The sequence below is a fragment of the Lonchura striata genome, chromosome 13, assembly GCF_050655825.1.
Source record: "Lonchura striata isolate lonStrDom1 chromosome 13, ASM5065582v1, whole genome shotgun sequence".
Lineage (NCBI taxonomy): Eukaryota > Metazoa > Chordata > Aves > Passeriformes > Estrildidae > Lonchura > Lonchura striata.
In genome coordinates this window covers 2,246,768-2,267,781 of record NC_140715.1, presented here as the reverse complement: position 1 = coordinate 2,267,781, position 21,014 = coordinate 2,246,768, and the positions used below count along the sequence as shown (strand labels likewise).

At 43.1% G+C, this 21,014-nt stretch overlaps 1 protein-coding gene across 7 annotated transcripts in view; it reads right to left on the bottom strand.

Annotated features, from left to right (window-relative positions):
- The window catches only part of KCNIP1 (potassium voltage-gated channel interacting protein 1), a 283,696-nt gene that overhangs the window by 154,619 nt on the left and 108,063 nt on the right, over positions 1 to 21,014 (bottom strand). The window contains exon 2 of one of the 7 annotated variants that reach the window (XM_085591074.1): positions 14,990 to 15,134. The exons of the other annotated variants lie outside the window; for them this stretch is intronic. The gene's annotated coding sequence lies outside the window, so the exon portion shown is untranslated. The remainder of the gene's footprint in view (positions 1 to 14,989; positions 15,135 to 21,014) is intronic. 7 annotated transcript variants of the gene reach the window in all.

Sequence of the window (21,014 nt, the reverse complement as noted above, 5' to 3'; positions counted from 1 at the left end):
GATTGTTTAGTAATTAAATATAATTACTGTTTAATTGTAAGAATAATCATGAGAAACTGTGGTCAGGGGATTGAGAAAGATCACAAGAATTTAATGCTTGAATAAGATCAATGTATACAATAGAACAACATAAGTTTGATAATTAATATGTAAGTTATGTAACAATAGAATATAAAATACGTTCAGCTCAAAAGCCATGTCAGAGTCAGATTTGGGTCTGTACCCCTGATTCCCAGAGCTCTACAATAAAAGCACCTGTATGGAATCATGGCCCATAATTATGCGTGTTCCTGAACATTTTGGCGACACAGATGGGACCCAATCACGCTCCAGCTGGCACCGAGGGATTCTCGGGGAGCCCATCGGCGCCGCAACCCTCCGCCGCTCACAATGTCCCCTGGAGAGAGGTAAGGTGCTTTTACTCTGGTCTGGAACCTGCCGACAAGACGCAGTGAAAGCTACGCTCGGTTGGGTTAAAGGAATTCCTGTGGTATTGCCTAGGTGCCATCTGTTAGATATCGCAAAAGTGTTTAAGGTTTGGCATTCTGTGGTGTTTCGTAGCTGTAATATGGAGAAGCTTAAAGGTCTTTTGGGTGGCAATGCCCCCATACCACGTTCTTCTCCTTTGGGGTGCTTATTAGCACATTGGAAACAGGGTAATTTTGGGCAAGATTTACATAGGGGTAAGTTAATTGATTACTGTAATACACAGTGGCCAGAATATGTCTTGGAGGGTGGTGGAAAGTGGCTGACAAACAGGACTTTGCAATGTAACACTATTTTGCAATTGATGTTATTTTGTAAGCGAGAAGGAAAATGGGATGAGGTTCTGTATATTGATTTGTTTTTCTACTTGTGAGAATGGCAGGTTGAATATGGATTGATGGTGGTTAGGGCATCTGCAAGTGATAAATGTGGGGTTTGTCTGAAGAAGAAATGTTTTTTAGAACATCTTGCATTGAAAGAAAGTCTGAGTCGGAGAAACGATACAGATGTTGATTTACAGGTAGCCCCAGCAAGACAAAGAAAACCTAACCCTGTCCAGCCTGCCCGTATCCCTACTTCACCTGCTTCACCCAATCCTATTTTGTCTAGTCCTACTTCACCCACTCAAACCCTCTCTCCCTATCCTCCTCTTCCACCATCACCTGACCCCTCTTCCCTTGGAGATGATCTAAATTTAATTGTGATACAAAGAAGGGAGAATGATGAAAGTGAAGGAGACAGCGATAGTGGAGATGAAAGTGAATCTGCAACACTGATATCTCATAGGACTCAGAGTTGGTCAAAGCTCACCCTGGTTTTGCCTAGAAAAGATCTGGGTAGACAGAAGCAGACTGTGATTGCCCCCTTACGACAGGGAATAGGAGTGGAGGGGCCAGTGTTTGTAAAGGTACATTTTACCCCTGCAGATTTAGTAATTTGGAAACAATTGTCTGCGATTTATAGGGAAAATCCTGATAAAGTGGCAAGGGTGGTAAAAATGATTATGAATAAACTCAGAATCCAGACTGGGATGATATATAAGTAATATTAGATACCCTAATGGATTTTACTGAGAAAAAGATGGTACTTAAAGCAGCTAAGGAAAGGGCAAGGGAGGATATCAGAAATAGGCTTGTAATGGGAACTCTAGATGATAATTTTCCAACCGAGGATCCAGGGAGGGATCCTAATGCACCTGGGCATATGCGGAGGCTGAAGAAATATCAAGAGTGGGTCCAGATAGGGGTTTAGAATGCTGTGCCTAAGACTCTGAATTGGTCTAAATTGTATGAGATAAGGCAGGAGAAGAAAGAATCCCCTACTGTGTTTTTGGAAAGGCTTAAGGAAGCAGCAAGAAAATACACAGATCTCCAAATAGATGCACCACAAGTGAAGATTCAGTTTGCTCTCATTTTCCTGGGGCAGTCACAGGATGATATTAGGAGGAAATTGCAAAAATTATAAGGGGAGGAATTAAGAAATCTGGATAAACTGCTCAAAGTAGCCTGGAAGGTATCCAATAACAGGGAAAAAGAAGCCAATAAAAGGCAACAGCAAAACTCCTGGCAGTAATAGAAGGGAAAGGAAATCCAGGTGTCAGAGGGAGGGGCAGGGTGGCCACAGACTAGGAAGGAGTGGTGGACATGGCAGGGGACATGGGGGAATGGTTGTGCTAAGACTGGGATTTAACCAATGTGCAAACAAGAAGGTCACTGGAAGAATGAGTGCCCGAACCGATTTTACCAGGGCAACCAGCCAAGCCAGGATCAGGACATTTCTAAATTAATGGTACTGGGAGAGTACAGTAGCTGACTAGAAATGGAATATACAAAGGAACCTTTATTGACCATACAGCTAGGTGATAGAGCAGTAAAATTCCTCATGGATACAGGGGCCACGTATTCTGTGATTTGCAAGGGCAAATTGGGGACAAACAAACAACAATAATTGGGGCCATAGGGAAAGAGGAGAATCAGCCATTCCTACAACCCCTAGATTTGTGTTTTGGAAACAAAGCCTTAACGCATGAATTCTTATATGTGCCTGAGTGCTCAATTACCCTTTTAGAAAGAGATTTATTGGCAAAACTTGATGCATAACCTTCGAGAATTGAGAGCTTTTAATGAAAATACCTGAACCAAAGATGGGACAAATTTTAATGATTAAAGAAAAAACAGTTTCCTCTATTGCTAGGGAAGTAGAAGATGCAGTAATTCCTTCAGTGTGGGAAACAGATATACCTGGAAAATCTAAATTAGCACAACCAATACATGTAGAATTAAAGGAAGGGGAAAAAGCAGTACAGGTTAAGCAGTATCCTATAAAACCAGAAGCATGGCAGGGAATAGTAAAAATTATTGATAAATTCTTGAAATACCAAATTTTAGAACAATGTGAATCAGCATATAATACACCTGTATTTCCAGTGAGGAAACCCAGTGGTGAGTATAGACTAGTGCAGGATTTGAGAGCAATAAATGCAATAACTAAAGACATTTATCCAGTGGTTGCCAATCCCTACACATTGTTGACATATGTGAAAGATATATATAAATGGTTTACAGTAATTGATCTAGAAGATGCCTTTTTCTGCATACCCCTGAACAAAGAAAGTAGGAACCTGTTTGCCTTTGAGTGGGAAAATCCAGGGAACAGAAGAAAAACCCAGCTCACCTGGACATGACTCCCACAAGGATTCAAGAACAGTCCAACCCTGTTCGGAAACCAACCGGTGAAGGAGATGGAGATCTGGACTCTGAATAAGTACTCTGGGCAAGTACTGAGAGAACAACACCTGCTGCTACAGTATGTTGACGATATACTAATAGCCACAGAGGAGAAAACAACCTGCATAAAGGTAACAATAAAGATTTTAAATTCACTGAGAATGGGAGGATATAAAGTGTCTAAAGAAAAAGCACAAATTGCCTGACAGACTGTGATTTACCTGGGATGTGAAATCTCACTAGGGCAGTGAAAACTGGGTACTAACCGTATTCAAGCTATTTATGCCATTCCAGAGATCCAGAATCTACATGAGCTGCGAGTCTTCCTTGGGATGACAGGGTGGTGCCGCCTGTGGATCATGGACTATGGACTAATTGCAAAACCCCTGTATGAGGCCCAGAAGACGCAGCCATTTACCTAGGGCAAACCACAGAAGGAGGCCTTCCTCAAACAAAGGAGGCCTTGACAACTGCTCCTGCATTGGGGTTATCTGATTTGTCCAAAGATTTTCAGCTGTTTGTACATGAAAGGCTACACCTGGAACTGGGAGTCCTAACCCAATGTTTGGGAAGCTGGAAAAGGCTATTGGGCTACTTTTCCAAACAACTCGACAATGTCAGTGCCAGATGGCCTTCATGTCTGTGGGCAGTCACAGCCACTGTGATCCTGATACAAGAAGCCAGGAAGCTCACCATGGGAAGGCACATAGATGTCCATGTGCCTTGGTAACTACTGTGTTGGAGCAGAAGGGGGGCCATTGGCTATCCCCAAGCCGAATGATGAAATTCCAGGTAATCCTAATGGAGCAAGATGATGTAAAACATTAAAAACAACTAACCTTTTTAATCCATCCTTGTTCCTAGGTACAGAATCTGAAGAAAACCCATTGGAAAGCAATTGTGTGGAAGTAACAGAACACACCTGTTCAGCTAGAGTAGATCTGAAAGATGTTCTACTAGAAGAGCCAGACTGGGAGTTGTTCACAGATGGAAGTAGTTTCATGGAGAATGGAATCAGATACACTGGATATGCAATAACAACAATCAGTACAGTGGTAGAGGCAAAAGCATTGCCACCAAATACATCCACCCAGAAGGGTGGTATGTAACTGCACACGGACAGTGTGATACCTTCCTTGGTAATGAGAGAAGTTCTACAAATTAAACATAAAGAATGTCATTGGGGTGCAGAGACATTGGAAAAGTTTCTAAAAGGCAATTTGGTCTCACTGCGAATGTTAACAATGGCAAAATCCATAATGTCAAAATGTGAGATCTGCTTGAAAAACAACCCAGTGGCTAGGCATCAGGCATAACTAGGAAGGGTTCAGGTAGGGATAGAACCAGGAGATTATTGGCAGGTAGATTTTGTAGAATTACGAAGAACTCAAGGATACAAATATCTGTTAGTAGGGGTTGATACATTTTCTGGATGGCAAGAAGCCCTTCCCTGTTGCACAAACCAAGCAAAATAAAGAGTTAAGTGGTTACTACAAGAAATCATTCCCAGATTTGGGGTGCCTCTAGGGATATCATCAGATGGGGGACCCCATTTCATAGCCACGATGGTAAAAGAAGTAAGGAGGTTGCTGGGAATAACTTGGGACCTTCACACACCATGGAGACCCCAGTCAAGTGGACAGGTAGAGGGGATGAATCAGACACTAAAAAGGCAAATCAGTAAAATATGCCAGGAAGCCAAACTGCAGTGGCCGCAGGCTTTACCAATAGCATTGCTGAGAATCCGGATAAAGCCTAGGGGTAGGATGTCAGTCAGTCCTTACAAGATATTGTATGGGAAACCATACAAATCTCCTGGACCAAATCCAAATGTACACATCACAGGAAAACAGGAAGTATATAACTATGTTCTGTCTCGGGAAAACTTCAGCATGGCTTCAGAGTGTCCTTGTGTGGAATAGGCTGCTGACTCTCAAGAATCCTGTTCATGACATACACTTGGGAGACGAGGTGTACATTAAGAATTGGAATTAAGAACTACTGAAAGAGAGGTGGACTGGACCCCGTCAGGTACTATTGACCACTTTTGCAGTAGTCAAAGTAGCTGGAGTGGACTCCTGGATACACTACACTCGAGTAAAGAAAGCCCATCCCGGACTGCAGACTGTGTAAACTATGGGACCAACAAAGCTGAAGATAAGATGTGTTTAATTGTTTGAAGAATGTTACCAGTAAGTGTACCAATGCCCTCATGCCATGGTCTTTGGGATGTGGAATGCAAAAAGATCAATTAACCACTCTTCATTCTAGAATGAAGAGGGAGGTACAGGCAGAAACACAGATGATAGAGGTTTCCAATGCAATTCAGGCTGAGAAAGTAATGATTGGATTAGTTAAAGATTTTGCCAAAATGCAGAATACTAGCAAAATACTGCCTGTCTGCCAATAAATTAGGGAACCATAACAGCAAAACTGCCTGAAATACAAAAGAACAAAACAATTACATGTAAACAGGTACCAGAATCGAGACAGGTAATCCAGGTAACTTGGAAAGTAATAGGAGAATGGCTGCATCCTTTGAGTCAACAAGACTGTTTTCAAAATAATGGCACAATAGGATATCCTATAGGATGGTTGTGGGGGCATCCCAAATAAATGGCAATGCTACTTACCACATTATAAAAGGATTACAGAAAATGTTACAGAAACCACTCTGGTGTGGAAGTGTGAGGTAAATGATCACAAAGGTCAAATAGAGCCTTGGGACAGTGCATGGTCTCTGAGTATACTTCAAAAATTTCAATACAGGGCAACCACTCCTTGGTGCATTAAATGAGAAGGCTCCAAGAATGAAACAGATCCAGCAGTAATGAACACTGACACTAGTAGTAGAATAAAGGCAGACAAAATACATTGGTGGGCATGTAATAAAACTTATGATTGCACTTCTGATGATATAGAGATAAAACAATTGCCATCACTGGTAGTAGCCTTACAAATTGGTTGTGCCTGCAAAGAAATCAAACACAAACAAGGTAAAGTGAATTACAAAATAATTGTAGGATGTACCAAGAGTACACTCCAAAGTTCAGGACAATTTGTATGGGCAACAAGTGATGGTACCTGGACCACACATCTACCTGTAGATGGGAAAGTAAAAGAAATTACTTTAGGCCTCCCTACTTTCTGTCCAATTTGGAAAAAGTACGCATTTAAGGGAAAACACGAACTTCTGCAGATAAGAACAAGATGAGAAGTTCTAGATAATGAAAATCAAGATGACACTTGGCGAGAACCCTCTAGTGGAGTGAAATTTGGGTAGACCCTAAGAGTTTTTGCTAGGTTCTATAGCAAACTATCAGAATAGAGAGATGTACAAACTTACAGGCCAGATAGACTGAAAAGAATCACTAGGGAAGGATTAAAGACCTAAACGTAAAATTACAAGTCACCACAAAAATTACTTTACAAAATCAATTTGCCTTAGATTCGTTACTTCTAAAAGAGCACGGAGTGTGTGGTTTTTTAAAGGGACGGATTGATCATTGCTGCATCCACATTCCAAATGTAACTGCAGATGTAGAATATGACATCAATCAGGTGACACAGATAGAGCATGAAGCACAAGAAGAGCAAAAGGATTTGACCACGAGCTGGTTAGACAAAGTCTTCAAAGGGTTAGGGTGGAATGTGAGTTCATGGATTAAGTCTATCATCAAGAGTGTAATAATGTTATTAATTGTGTTCTTAGTAATTTGGTTAGTCTACAGCATCCTAAAAGGAGAAACATAGAAGAGGATGTCCTGGAACCGAAAAATAATAAAGGCCCTGACACGGGATCCACACCCATCATCTTCTAGTTCTCCAGTTCATGACAGCATTGATGACGTTTACATCAATCTTGGATTTGAAGAACATCATGTACAAACTCAGAAACTAAAAGACTGTATAAAATCAAAGCATTTGCACTTAGAGTAAAGTGAAATTACTTTCATAGAGAGGAAAATGATAGTAAAAGAGTTTTAAAATCATGAGGATTTGGGGAGTCAGAAGGAAAGTTAGGCTTAGTAGGCCCTGGGAAAATACCCTGGGAAAGTATAGGCCTTGTACTTGCTAGAACTGCACCTGTGTAACCAGTATATGATACATGGTATGATTGTTAGATGCGATGATTGTTTAGTAATTCAATATAATTGCTGTTTAATCATAAGAATAATCATGAGAAACTGTGGTCAGGGGATTGAGAAAGATCACAAGAATTTAATGCTTGAATAAGATCAATGTATACAATAGAACAACATAAGTTTGATAATTAATATGTCAGTTATATAACAATAGAATATAAAGTACATTCAGTTCAAAAGCCATGTTGGAGTCAGATTTGGGTCTGTACCCCTGATTCCCAGAGCTCTTCAATAAAAGCACCTGCATATAATCATATCCCATGATTATGCGTGTTGCTGAATGCTAACACTACTGTCTAATTTTGAGACTGTTTCATCCTGAATATTCACTCTCCTACCTTGTTTCATCCTGAATATTCACTCTCCTACCTTGATACCTCACTGAAATGCAGAGGTTTCAGCACAGCGATTCATGACACTCCTTCATGCTACTGAAAGTTCAGCTTAACCTGTCTGCCCTGCACACACCAAGATGTTTGCTAAAAGAGGTTCTTCAGAACCTGTTCTCTGCTTGAGTCTAGGACATCTACATGTGCCTTTAGAACTAAACCCTCCCCAACAAGAGGCTCTTCTCCTGATAAGTATTTGGAGTTCCTGTGAATTCCAGCTTTTGGCTTCCATCACAACAATGCCTCTTTCCCAGCAAGCCCCACTACAGAGCTGTTCCAGCTCCTGCTAAGACATAGGAGGACAAGGAGTCTTTCATGCATTTTTTAATAGAACTTTGCTCCATGGCTTATCCAGGCAAATTCTTATCTATGTTAATTTGGTCTCTTTCAGGCTAATTAAACTTAATGCATAAGACAGTCTCATTAAGATCTTAGCTTAGGCTGGATATTTATATTCTCAGTATCACCAGCAAATGTAACTGGTATCAGGCACAGACCTGCCTGCAGATATAAGGTTACATTCCTCCCCCAAAGCAGAAGAGAGGTAATTACCAGAAGCTCAACATTAAAAAATTTGAATTTTTGGTGCCTCTTGCTCACAGGAGGCACTTTTCCACGCCCAGCTCCCTAACATTAAGGCTACATAAGCATGTCATTCCCAGTGAAAAAATCCTCCCCTTGTTTTGGTGCATACAGAAACTCCAGCTGCTAGAAATACAAAACGGATTGTCTGAACACCAAGGAGTGAGAAATGTTGAGATTTTGAGTAAGTGACTACAACCATACAAATATCTGAAAGCTGACAGTTATAAGTGGCACAGAACAGGGAGCTGGAAAAATCCCACTGTTTGATGGGGTTTGGAGGGGAGAAATGCACAGGAGAGTTTTGTGATTAAAAACAAGAGGCCAAAATTATGTGAAAACGTTTTCATCAGGTTTTCAAGGTAGAAGTTCAAGATTTCAGATTTTGGGTAATTCTTTGTAATTACTGTGATTCTGGTGAAATAAAACAATCATGGCTTGCTAAAACACTACAGGAATATTCTTACTCACTGGAACATTAATCACTGGTTGAGAATTTTAGAGAATGCTCACCAATTTTTAGCTTGCATGAATGAATGCTCCCTCCTGTGGAGTCCTGTGAGCTTACTGGGGAGAGGACAACAGGACTGCCCTGAAGAGATGCACCTTAGGCTCTGGACATTCCTCACAGCTCAAAGTGAGGAAAGAAGCTTCCCCCATGGTGCTCTGCAGCACTATGTTAATTCATCCCAGTTCTGTCCTTCCTATTAGCCCATTGGCCCATTCCCTTCCCAATTTTACCCTTATATGTTCATGTTCTAGTGAGTTCTCCCTTCCCTCTCTTCCCATTGGTTTGTGTAACCCTGCCCATCCACCCTGGAATTCTCTATAGGTTCCTTCCCTGTGCACCACCCCTGAGCCCTCAGACCATTGGATCCCTGATGCTCCCTCCGCCCCCCTCTTTCCTGTATTTATACCCTAGACACTCCTTTGTCGTTGTCTTTGGCTCCTGGACTCCTTCAGGGTTGTCTGAAGTAAGGCATGTTGATGCTCCATGGCTGGACCCTCCTGTATCTTCACTGCCAAGCTGCTGCATGTGTGTGTGTCTGTCTGTGTCTGTGTGTCTGTCGGCCTGTCTGTCTGTGTGTGCTATTGCTCTCGTGGCTCCTACCTGTTGCCTCTAGACGCTCTTGGGGAAGGTTGTGTCCACCACCACCATGGACCACAACACCCTCCCCACCAGTTTTGCAATGAAGACTGCTTTACTGTTACCTCTCCACTGATGCAGCCTAAGATTTCAGAGCCCCCTGCAACAGAACAGACATTTACAGATAATTAAATGACCCCAATTGCAGTAAACACTGTAAAGCAAACACTCATGGTCTAAAAATCTCCCCTGTGAATGCTTAGGAATAAACAACTGATTTCACTGAAATCAGAACTGATTCAAAAGATAACATGAAAACATAAAAAAAAGGGGTCCTCAATCTGAAATCAATAATTGCAGCAGCTCTCACAACAATTTGGCATGGAATATTTAAGGAAATAGCAACTATAATGAAAAAATTCAGAGAAGCACAACAACAACTAAGTGGTATGAGTTACTCTAGGTTTTGAAGGCATTTTTGTTTCCACAAAATGAAAATGCTATTTATCCACTGCAAAAAACATGATAGCAATGTTTGTGCCTCCAAACTAATGGTGAGAAGCTCCCTGGAAAACACATCCTGCAGTGAACTGGATGGGATGAGCCTGGGAGCTGAGCACACCTGCTGCAGCTCACAGGGATTCCAGTGCTGAAGCCTCTGGGCTCTGCCTTGTTTGCTGGTTACATTAGTTGGTCTTACAAAACATGAGATTCCTCCAGTCAAACCTTGTCCACTTGCATCATCTTAGGTAATGGCACTAGGAGCTGCTTTATTACTATTGGTGTTCTGATTGTCCAGGATGTTCTCTAGTTTTAAAGTGAGTAATAACAGGGGTTTATTTATTTAGCCTATATTTATTTATTTAGCCTATAGATTGCTGTCTAGAACAGAAGTCAAATTTGTCCAATGTGTACAGTTGTCACAGTACACATACAGCAAAAGACAGTGTTTTATTGGCTGGATTTGCTTTCCCTCCCCTTCCACGTGTACCAGGTTGGTAACAGTGGTGGGCAACTCTAATGAGCCAGAAGGGCAGCGACTGGGTTCACTCAGGGCAGGATGAAAAAAAATCTCCTTAAGTTATATAAAAAGAACCTTAAGTCTTGCAAAAGCCTGCATTCCTCAAGGGCATGTATTTATACATGAACAAAGGTCAGTGAGGCACAGCGCATCAAGCAGTGCCCTCCTCTCAGAACGCAGAAAACAGATGGATCCTTTTGAATTATCACATTAAGCATCACCTGGAGAAAACAGACTTCAGGCAGAGCCTTTAACCTACCACAGCCTCATGAGCTACCATCAGTCTTTACTGCTCATTAACTAAATTTGCTGTTTAGCTGATGGTGTGCTCTGTAAGCCTGTATGCGACACAATTCTGTTTCATACATTCCTTAAAGCCACAGGATCTTCACCATAAAAACACTGTGGCTGCCCTACTTTTGACACTGATGTTAAGGGACTGAATGGGGGATGAAGAAAAGGAGCAAAGGAATGGATGAAAGCAAAGAAAGGTGAGTCTGCCTGCAAACTGGCATCAAAGGAGCATTTGACACTGTTAGCTCTGGTGGCTTTCCCTTATTGACAAAAGAACCACCTTGCCCTGAATCATTCAATAAACCTCAAAAAGCAAAGGAAGCCTCTGCTTTAGCAAAGACATTAAATGGGACAAAATTGAATGGCACTTGTCAGAAAGGAGAAGTTTCAGGCAGACTGACTAGTAGGCAGCATTTCAGCCTTTCACAGTGGGTCTTCCCAACAGATTCACATCAATGAAAAGCATCTGAAGACCTGATCCCAGGATCTGGGGGAGCCACATACACTAGCAAGGATGCAATACTGTATGTTCCAATAACTATGAGGCAAAGGCACAGTGATGCTGAAAGCATCAATAGGGTAGGAAAGAAAGACCAAAGTTCTATGGATGATGATTAATACTTACATTTGAAACCTTTTCCAGATGCAGCACAAACATATTTGGGAGCTGAACCATTTACTTGCACAATGCAAAAATAGGTGATGAAAGTGTCTTTCAACTTGTCAGGAATACATGTTTCTGTCAATGAAATAAGAACTTTGTGGGACATTCCCTCTACCATAGATTCTCATAGCTACAGGCTAAACACAAGATTACCAGTTTTCAGAACAGAAGATGGGGATTCTTCTTTGCTTTTCTTGCTTTCTATGCAAGACAGACATGTTCTTAGAACAAAAAATATATTCAGAAACATTTCCCAAATATTTCTTGTTTAAATCTTGTCTAGGAAAAGAGTCAACTATTTCCAATCCTCTGTAGCAAACATCAGAGGTGAAGCCTTCTAAACAGCCCTGTCTACTGTCAGAAGTGTATGAGCCAAAGAAGAGAAAGCACAATGTAAGTACTCTGTAGGTATTTGTCCTGTCCTAGCCTGGGATTCCATTAAATGTGTTTCTACTTAAGCAGTCTTTTTTTGCTTTTCTTTAATGAACATGGCATGCTGAAATGAACTTGATGCTGCATAAAATGATGTAGCTCAAAGTGAAATTAGAAGATTGTCTTAAAGGCCTATAAATGTTAATACTATATTTTTCATTGAACTTTTTTTGATAAATGTCTCTATAACTATTCATGATTTTTATTATATCCACATTTCCCCACTCAATTGCTAGATTTCATTTCACCATGAATAAATAACTATCCAGGGATCTTTGGCAGCTTAGTATTGTTCTAACCCACTAATCTTGCAATTAGCTCCTAATGTTGTTTTTGTGAAGCCATATTCTTCTTCATGTGTCCTGAAGTCCCCAGCTATTTTCTATTATATTAAGGCTAGGGCACATTCCTATCCAAATAGTATTAAACTGCAAAAAAAATGATGCCTAGATGTTTTCCAGACATGTCTTTGAAAGGAGAAATTTTGTTTAAAATATTTTACATCTGTTATCCCAGAGGTATTACCATCATTTCTAATTGGCCCAGCCTTGGCCAGCAGCATGCCCATCTTTGGAGCTGCCAGAGATTGGCTCTGCCACACTGGAGATAGCTTTCAGCAGTTTCTCACAGAAGCCACTCCTTTAGCCCCTTGCTACCAAAACTTGGCCATGCAAGCCCAATAGAGGTAGGAGTAAGGAAAAGCATTATATCAGTTAAATATGGTTTACAGCTTCATTTGGGGTTTTCCTTAAAAACAGCCAGTAGTAAACCTGCATGAATAGATTCACTCCATAGGAAAAACAACTCCAGCATCCCTTGGAGTAGTTGCTGGACAAACCCACTGAGTCAGCAGCCAGACCGGCACAGTCACTGCTGTTTGCTATGCTGACACCCAATAGAGGCCGTCTAGCTGCTACCCATGCCTTTGGGCCTTGCCTGGAATCACTGTTAAGTTGTTAGACCACTTTAATTTGTAAACCTATTGACAAGCATTTAATGTTAATGAACTGTTAGTGATGAGTAATTCTGGCAGATGAAACACAGTTAGCTCACTGTGCATCTAATTTATTTAGTACTAAATGTTTGCCCTAATTTCCTTTACACATGGGAAAGTCAGATTTATAAAAAACCTTGCATATCAAATAGGGCAATTCTTTGAAAAGTCAATCAAATTTCTGTGTAAATGCTTGTATTTGAGTTTCCCAAAAAACCCTCTTTGTAGGTATATATCCTGCCATGATGGAAGTGGAAGGCTCCTAGTGCCCACTTACTCATTAAACGTATGAAGGAGATTGGAACTATCTCCTGAACCATCTTAACAAATTCAGTCCCAGTGAGAAACTGAAAGAGATTCTACACAGCACCACAGGTATGGGAAGGTTCTGGCTGTGCCAGTGCATCAGGAGTAGCCCAGTTTTATCCTCTCTGGCTACTGAATTCTGAGCATCTGCAATATTCAGCAGTGTGAATATCCTATCTGCCAGAACATCCTACATGGCCAGCGATTTATTATGTTGCACACAGTGTAGTTGTGGTAGCCACTGGAAAAAACAGACAACCTCGGTGCCAACAGGGAGACAGATAATCTCCTATGCAGCAGTGTCATGCCCTGTGCATGGGCCAGTGATGCCAGAGCTGCCCTGCTCCCCCCCCCATTCCTCAGCTTGACTCCACTGTGGTGGCGGCTCCTGACACACAACAAATTAGGGAAAAAAGTCTGATACAACATCTGCCAGCTGCCTTTCTCAAAGAAATTGGACAGCTTTAATATTGACTCTCTGCCCAAGAAAAACACAGCCATAACACTATCCCATATTCCTGTGTTGCCCAATACTGTCCTATCCTTCTACTGGCAGGTGTAATCCTGAGCTCAAAAGACTTTGAAATTGCATTAGTTTCTGAACAACTGAGTAAATCCAGAAAAAATAGATAGTGAAGAACCTGCCCTACGGCAGAGCCCTGCTCAAATGCCTGAGAAATGTTTTCTGATTTGTCATACCCGTACCTGAGCATGCCAAGCCTTGTGGGGTGGCCAGTGGTGAGGAAGCAGCAGGTTGCAGCCAGTGCGTGAGCTCCTCTGATACCTCAGTGCTGCTCAGGGGCTTTTACAATGCCTGTAGGACATGACTCCATGGTGAGACTTGGGCACATGTCCCTTCAAAGCTTCACCTGGTTAAAGCAAAAAGCTGTGCTCTGGGAAGCAGGAAGGCAGTCCAATTGCTGTAATTGCAAGCTAGCAATTTATTCACAAAGTCCCTAAAGGACAATCTATTAATACATAATGTGCCAGCCAGGAGCTCAACTCATCCTGTGTAACACAGGGTGATATAAAGCACTGAGATTTCCATCAGAGAAGCTGGTTTGGAAGGCTCAGCACCTCTAACAAGTGAGCTCAGTGCAGAACAAGCCAGTGAGTCCAGCTTCTGCCATAACACCGTGGAGTTCCTGACAGCCCTAGTCAGGCAAACAGTGCCAGCCCTGGAACACCAGGACTTGCACCAGCATCAGCACTACAGCTTCTCAGGGAACAAAGCACAGGGCAGATAACTTTTTTTAGCATTGTGGGGATGGGATTTGGCTAACCCCACCCACAATCAGCAGTGGGGTTTTTTCCCCTCCCTTTTTTCCTTCTCTTCTATTTTAATTAGGGGATTATTTAATGGAGTCAGAATAGCTAGAAGACTTATAGGGGAGATGGACAGCAGGACAAAATATCTGTTCACCATTAAGAGTGGGAAATAAAAATAACACAGAGTTAAACAATTTGTTTCTTTTTCCTCATGATGGCCCAGTGGCAGGCAAAGGTTCTGAGGTACATGCTGTCCTAGCCACTGCAGGGATGAAGCAAGCACCCAGGCATGTGGGTGATTTCCAGAAGTGTTTTTGCATTATTAGTGAAACTTTTAAGCTCAAACAGCAGTTAAAATTACATCAAAGCAATAAACTTGAATAACTCTGCCAAAAGAGATACCAATGTTAGGTGGGACTGAGCAGAATTCCCTCTGCTGAGCATGCTTACAGGCTGGAAAAGAATCTTTCATTATTTCACTGTTTCTCTTGTTGAACAGATGTACAGAAAACAGTGACATCATGCAGAAATCAGATTTGTTCATCTCTGAGTTTCCTTTCATATTCTTCTAAATGCAAATACCTGAGTTATCACCTTTTCTATATGTCTTGTCTGTGAAATGAAAACAAGGCTTTCTGCAGGTTTTCCCTGTTGATCCTTTTGCTTCCCCTTCTCTTGGGAATGTTTTTGAATGGAAGGTAACAAGGTGCTGCAGAAAAAGCAGTTACAGCCATTCATTCTGTGAAGGCAAATAAACAGAGTGTAACCAAACAGAAAGAAAGAAAATAAGGAGAGAAAACCCACTGTACTTGCATTCCTCTCATGTGTAATCCCCCAGCGAACTACAATGGTCATCTGGTACCACTGTGACAATACTTTGCCTTTATGGTTGACTGATAAATTATCAAATTTATCTGATGTCTTGCAACTATTAGTTAGAACTTTGATATTGGATTTAATTGATAATGTCTTAATTTCTCTGTTGTTTTCTTCCAGACAACATGTCTCCAGAGATCTGAGTTAGAACAAATAATCACAGATAGAACAAATAATATCCTTTATCTCTTATCTTGCTATATACTGTGGGAATCCAGGACTTTCCTCTGGCTGCCCTGGCAGGCCTGGGACCCTGGCAGGGGTCAGGAACACCCCTGGACAGAGCCCCCAGAGACACTGTCTGTAATCTCTGTCCATGGAAAAGAGTTTTCAATCTTACAGGATGAATTACCAGCTCTGAGTGGTTGATATCAGTAATAATTAAGTGTGGCACGGGTGCAAAAGTAAAATTTTAGGATTCTAGATGAGGGGTCCAAAGGGGACAAGATGGAGGAAATTGGGTGTGTCTCGTCCTTTTTCTCCTTCTTCATGCCCTCCATGTTTCACTGTGGTGTTGGCATTTTTCTATTGGCTTAGGTTGGGGACACACTGTTCAACATAGGTGACAGATATTGGCACATTATTGTAAATATAGCACAGGTAGTTTCTGATATATAATGTTTGTAACATCCCACTGAGGGCAGAGCCCCACACGCTGCCCTGCAGGACAGACCTGCGGCAGGGCAGCGGAACATGTTAGAGATAAACAGAATAAACAACCTTGAAAACAGAACAAACGAATTATGGCTTCTTCTTTGGCAGCGGGGCTGAAAGACAGAGACTTTCTACAGTCTCGGAATCATCAATACCACCATTTCCGACAATATACCCCATGTATGTGGGGATGGATGTTTTAGCAACATGTTTGTGTTCAGATTGTCACAAATACACCCTGTGTCTGGGACAGCCTGAAGTACATGACTGATGGCCCTGTTCTTTAAAACATGATCAACTTTGTGAAATCCATTAATGAAAGCTACTGTGGCAGAAAAACCAAGGGAGGCTTTTCTTAAAGTGGGTTGTGCACTGCCACTTCATTCTGGAATGTTCTACTGCTAGTGGAGCAGAGTACCTGTTACAGCGCATCCCTGTGCCATGACAACTTCAGAGTCACACTCTGAAAATTAACAATGAAGCACTAAGGACAAACCCAGAAGAAACAAGATGACATATGCCATGAAAATATAAATCACACAGACACTTAGCTACATCATGGATGAAATCTTTGAAATGAACTTATTTAGGAAGCATTTATGGGGGCAGGAGCAGTCTGTTAGCACAGCTGGTTGACACTGCCTGCTGCAACTTCCTCTCCTCAGTATTCTAAGCTGAAACTTTATAGAATGGGAAAAATTTTTCAGCCTAATCATTTTTTTTTCTTTTTGGAAATATGGCCATAGAACTCAGTTGGTTTAGTAGGTGAAACTACAGAAAATCACCTGGTGGGTTTTATTTTATTATTATTTTGTTTTTGTTTTATTACAATAACTGGACAATTTACTTAGTTGCTGAACCTAGGCTTTCCTTTCCCTTGGCTACTGATGTATTTCTCCCTGCTAGACCTGCATTCTCAGGATTTACAACCAGTATGAAGGTTCATTTTGTACAGAAACCTTCCACCCTAGCATCTTTGTGTTTTGAGAGCTTAACTTGGCTGCATTTGTACTCTGCTGATGGAAAGGGCCTGCCTGCATAGGATGGAAGATCAGGAAAGCCACTATCTCTGCTAGGACCAGAGGCAGGTAAGGGGAAGTGTAAGCCACACCACTTATTTAGGTAATAGCACTGGAGCACAGCTCACAATGATAAAGGAAGAGCAATTTCCCACTGAAACCAAGTATAAGGGAAGGCTGAAAGATTGTTGAGTCAGGCCCTTAGAGCACAAACACAGACTGCCCCTTACTTCAGATAAACTGCATCCAGTCTGTCAAGACCAAGTATCACATGTGAAACAAAGACTTTTGGAGTTCACTTAAGTTAAAATGAATTAAGAATTTATATTCTAGCTTGTAGAGTTATGTGTTAAATTTTAACCTTTTACTTAAGAATCCTCTGCCATGGTACATAGGGCATAAGAAAATGCAAATTTCTGAAGCTTCTTGCATAAAAAACAATACCAGAAAGGACCGAAAATGCAAAGAACCCAGATAAAGAGGCTCTTCTGTCCCCAAGCCTATTGAGGCTGACAGATGTACTCAGATAAGCACCAAAGGACCAAAAGCACACGCGCAAAACAGAAAAGTTCAAAAGTTCAACCATGAAGAAGACCACAACCTACAGCCTCAATAGACCACCAGAGACTCCCCGCAGGACCACCACGGAAGGGCGTGGTCCTATTTAACATGAGAGGCGTGGACAGGGGTTGAATATGAATTAAAAAGTTGTGTAATGTATTGCATATTGAAATGAACAGTGTTTATGCCTTTATTAATGTTCAGTTCTTTATTAAAAAGATCAGCTTGGCAGGGGGCTCAACATGGAGCTCACCCCCGCTGTTGTAGCTTTTTCCCGGTAGCCGAAGGGGTAGTGTCGTGGTTTGACATGGAAAAAGAATTTTTTCCGGAAGGAAGAGGTCAATTTGGATGTTGACCAATTGAAGGTGGACACGCCTCTGAGAACACAGAGAGGTTAAAAGCGGAACTCCCAGGGGAACTTTCTCTCTTTGGTTCCGGTCAGCGGAGAGTGCAAACCTCCCCTGCCCGGCCACAAGCTGGGTGGGGGAGGGGAAGGCCCATAGCCTGACTGAGGTAGGTCCAAGGGTGGAGGGACTGGAACTGGGCTGGCCCCTGCAGATGGAAGGGTGGAAGAAATCTAGGATGTATCCGTTCCCCCCCCCCCGCCCCGCCCCAGAGTTTCTCTCCCGAGAGAGAGAGAGAAAGAGACAGCGGCCGTTTGTCAACAATACCCTGTGAGGAAGGAGGAGGCAGGGGGGCCTGCAAGGTGCCCAGTCGCGTGGGAGTTGCCGGAGTCTGGGCATCGAGCCATACCTGGGAGTTCGGACTTTTAACCCTTCCTTGAGAAATGAAAGCTTTGTGAATTTCTTTTTCCCCTCCTTGGTTTGAAAGAGAGGAAGAGGGATACCTTGGACCCTGGGATGTTAGAAGGAGAAATTCTAGATGGGAAGGGGATAAGGAGTGGCTTTTGGCTGGACTTTTCCGTGTTAGCCACAACCTGAACCAATCTTCTCCTCCAAGAGAGACTGTGTTTTGGGAGAATGCCAGTGAGCCAAGAGCCCTGCTTCAGCTGGGAAAAGACAGAAGTGGAGTGAACAGAGAAAAAGTTAGGGGGTTTGTGGTGGCGCCCCCTTGTCCTCAAAGGAAAGAGAAGAGAAGAAGATCTCTGTTCTTGAACCCTCAGCCCCAGGGGAAATGGAAAATGGGGGGGATTGTGGTCCCAAACAATGAAAAAACTGAACTGTTGTTTTCTCCCCTCTTGGCAGGGCATCCTTGAAAGGAAAAATCCTAAAAGCAGTCTGTCCATCCATGCATTTGGTGGTGAGAGCACTGTGCATGGAAAGGAGAAGGGTCACCATGGCAAACTTTTCTCCGGGCGGTGCCATGTGTGACATGGAAACATATGATGTGGAGCTGTGTTTTCTTGGGGGGTCTGTGGCACAGGAGAGACTCTGTTCCCTTGAAGGCCTGAGTATTGATTGTCTGGAGGGTGGAAACCTGATTGGGGTCCAGATTGTGTCTCACTGTGGTTTGTTGGAGTTGGGTGGTGGGAGGAGGAATGTTTTGCAAGGTTTTCATTTTGATCTTTGTGTGGTTTTTTTTTCCTTTTTCCTTTCTTTTTTTCTTTTGTAGTAGTAGCTTAATAAATTTTTTTTTTCCCCTATTATTAAGCTTGGGCCTGCTTTGCTCTGTTTTCGATTCCACTTCACAGCATTCAAGGGAGAGATTGTATTTTCATGGGGGCGCTGGCGTTGTGCCAGTGTCAAACCATGACAGGGAGAAGGCATGCAGTCTGTCCCTGGAGTCTCCATGGCACACTGGCAGCTGGAGGTGAAGAGGTGTGCAGTCTGTAGCTGAAGTCCCAGCAGACCATCCTCTCTCCTTTCCTCCTGGCACACTGGTAGCTGAAGGGTGAGGGGATGAGCCAGCAGCAGCTATCCCTTTCCTTCCCTCCTAGTAACACCAGGAAGAGCTACCTCTTTGTTCCTGCTTCCCACAGCCCAGTCCAGTCCCTCTGTAGGCTATGGTGACAGGTCATACATAGACTAGGGATATGGTTCCCTTTTCCCCAACCAGCACACCCATCCAACCCCCTCCTCTGTGCTCAGCCCTCCACTTAGGGGTGTTTTCATCCCCAAAACCCCCTCCCATGATTCCATTAGTCCCTCTATTTTGCATCCCAGTCTTAGAATGTCACTGTGGGTGGGGGGTGTAGGTGATTCCCAGGAGCAATTAGCTAACTAACATTTCAATATCAGTACTTAGCTCAAGCCAGCAGTGTCCCAGAATTACCATGGGAACCAGCAAGGCTGTTTTGTTCATAACACATATGGAACACCTTTGTGAATAAAGTTTTGGGTCAGACTGAAGCTCAGGGCATGAGTTTTTGGAGAAATATCTCACTTGTGTCGGGCACTGACGATACATACCTACTTCATAACTACCCCAGGTTGTGGAGTCTATTTATTTCGCGTATTGCTTCAGTTGGTGACCACGAAGGGACGACTCTGCTCACCCTCAGGTCCGATTGAGAGCAGATGCCCTCAGGCGCTGCAGGGCTTTTTCCCAGAGAGGTTCTGTGCCTCAGCTGTACACTGCAGGGAGCAGACCACGGCCCGTTGGCAGCGGATGGAAGCGGTATGTATTAATTTATTTTCTTAAGGTTGGCGCTGATAAGTCGCTTTAAGGCGTTTTTGTGCGCACTTTTGCTCTGGGGCTTGCAAGCAGACCGCCTGCTGGGGGTGAGACCAGCGGCGGGACAACCCCCCTGAACTGATAGCGTGGTTCGAGGAAGGAAGAAATCACGATTTCAGTGTGGTGTGTCCCAGTTTCAGTGTGGCGTGTCTGTTGCATCCGGATGTACATGCTTGTGTACGTGTGTGTGTGCGCCTGTGTTAGAGAATCGGTGAGGCGCAGTGCGGCATTGCTGGGAAGCGTGGCCAGAGGCAGCCGTCAGCCGGCAGCACCTCATGGAGCAGACGGGCGCGACAGGGCAGGCACTGCGCACGCGCGGCATGGGCTGTCTCTGGCCAGCAGGGGGAGCGCAGCGCGCAGTGCAGGGCTTAAATTGGGGCTTGCAAAGGTTCTCTAGGCACTGATAGCCTGCTGATAGCGCAGCGGGTGTGCGGGCACAAGCCGCGGTTTGTGGACTTGCAAACACAACTTAAGGGGCTTGCAAAAGTGCTCTAAACGCAGCCTGCTGATAGCCCAGCGGGTGCGCGGGCACAAGCCACGGTTTGTGGAGTTGCTTTGAACACCGCTAGCTGACAAGTGCAGCTAGTAGGGGCGTGGTACAAGTTAGGACTTGCAAACACCACTTACAAGCATCACTGGTTGGTAAGGGGCAAAGACCAGCTAAAAGTAGTCAGCAAAGTCGGCTGGGCTAGGAGTTAACTGTTGTGCGATAACACTGCCCTTTAGTGTTAGAAGCTGTCACTGGGATATCCTTTGCATTACAGGGTTTGCTGCTAGCTTCTTGTTACAAGTGAGAGGTGAACTTCAAGCCCGGGCCGAAAGAGCCCAGCCTCCAAGACAGGCTCTACACAGGTGGTTTCAGCTTGGACCAAGTC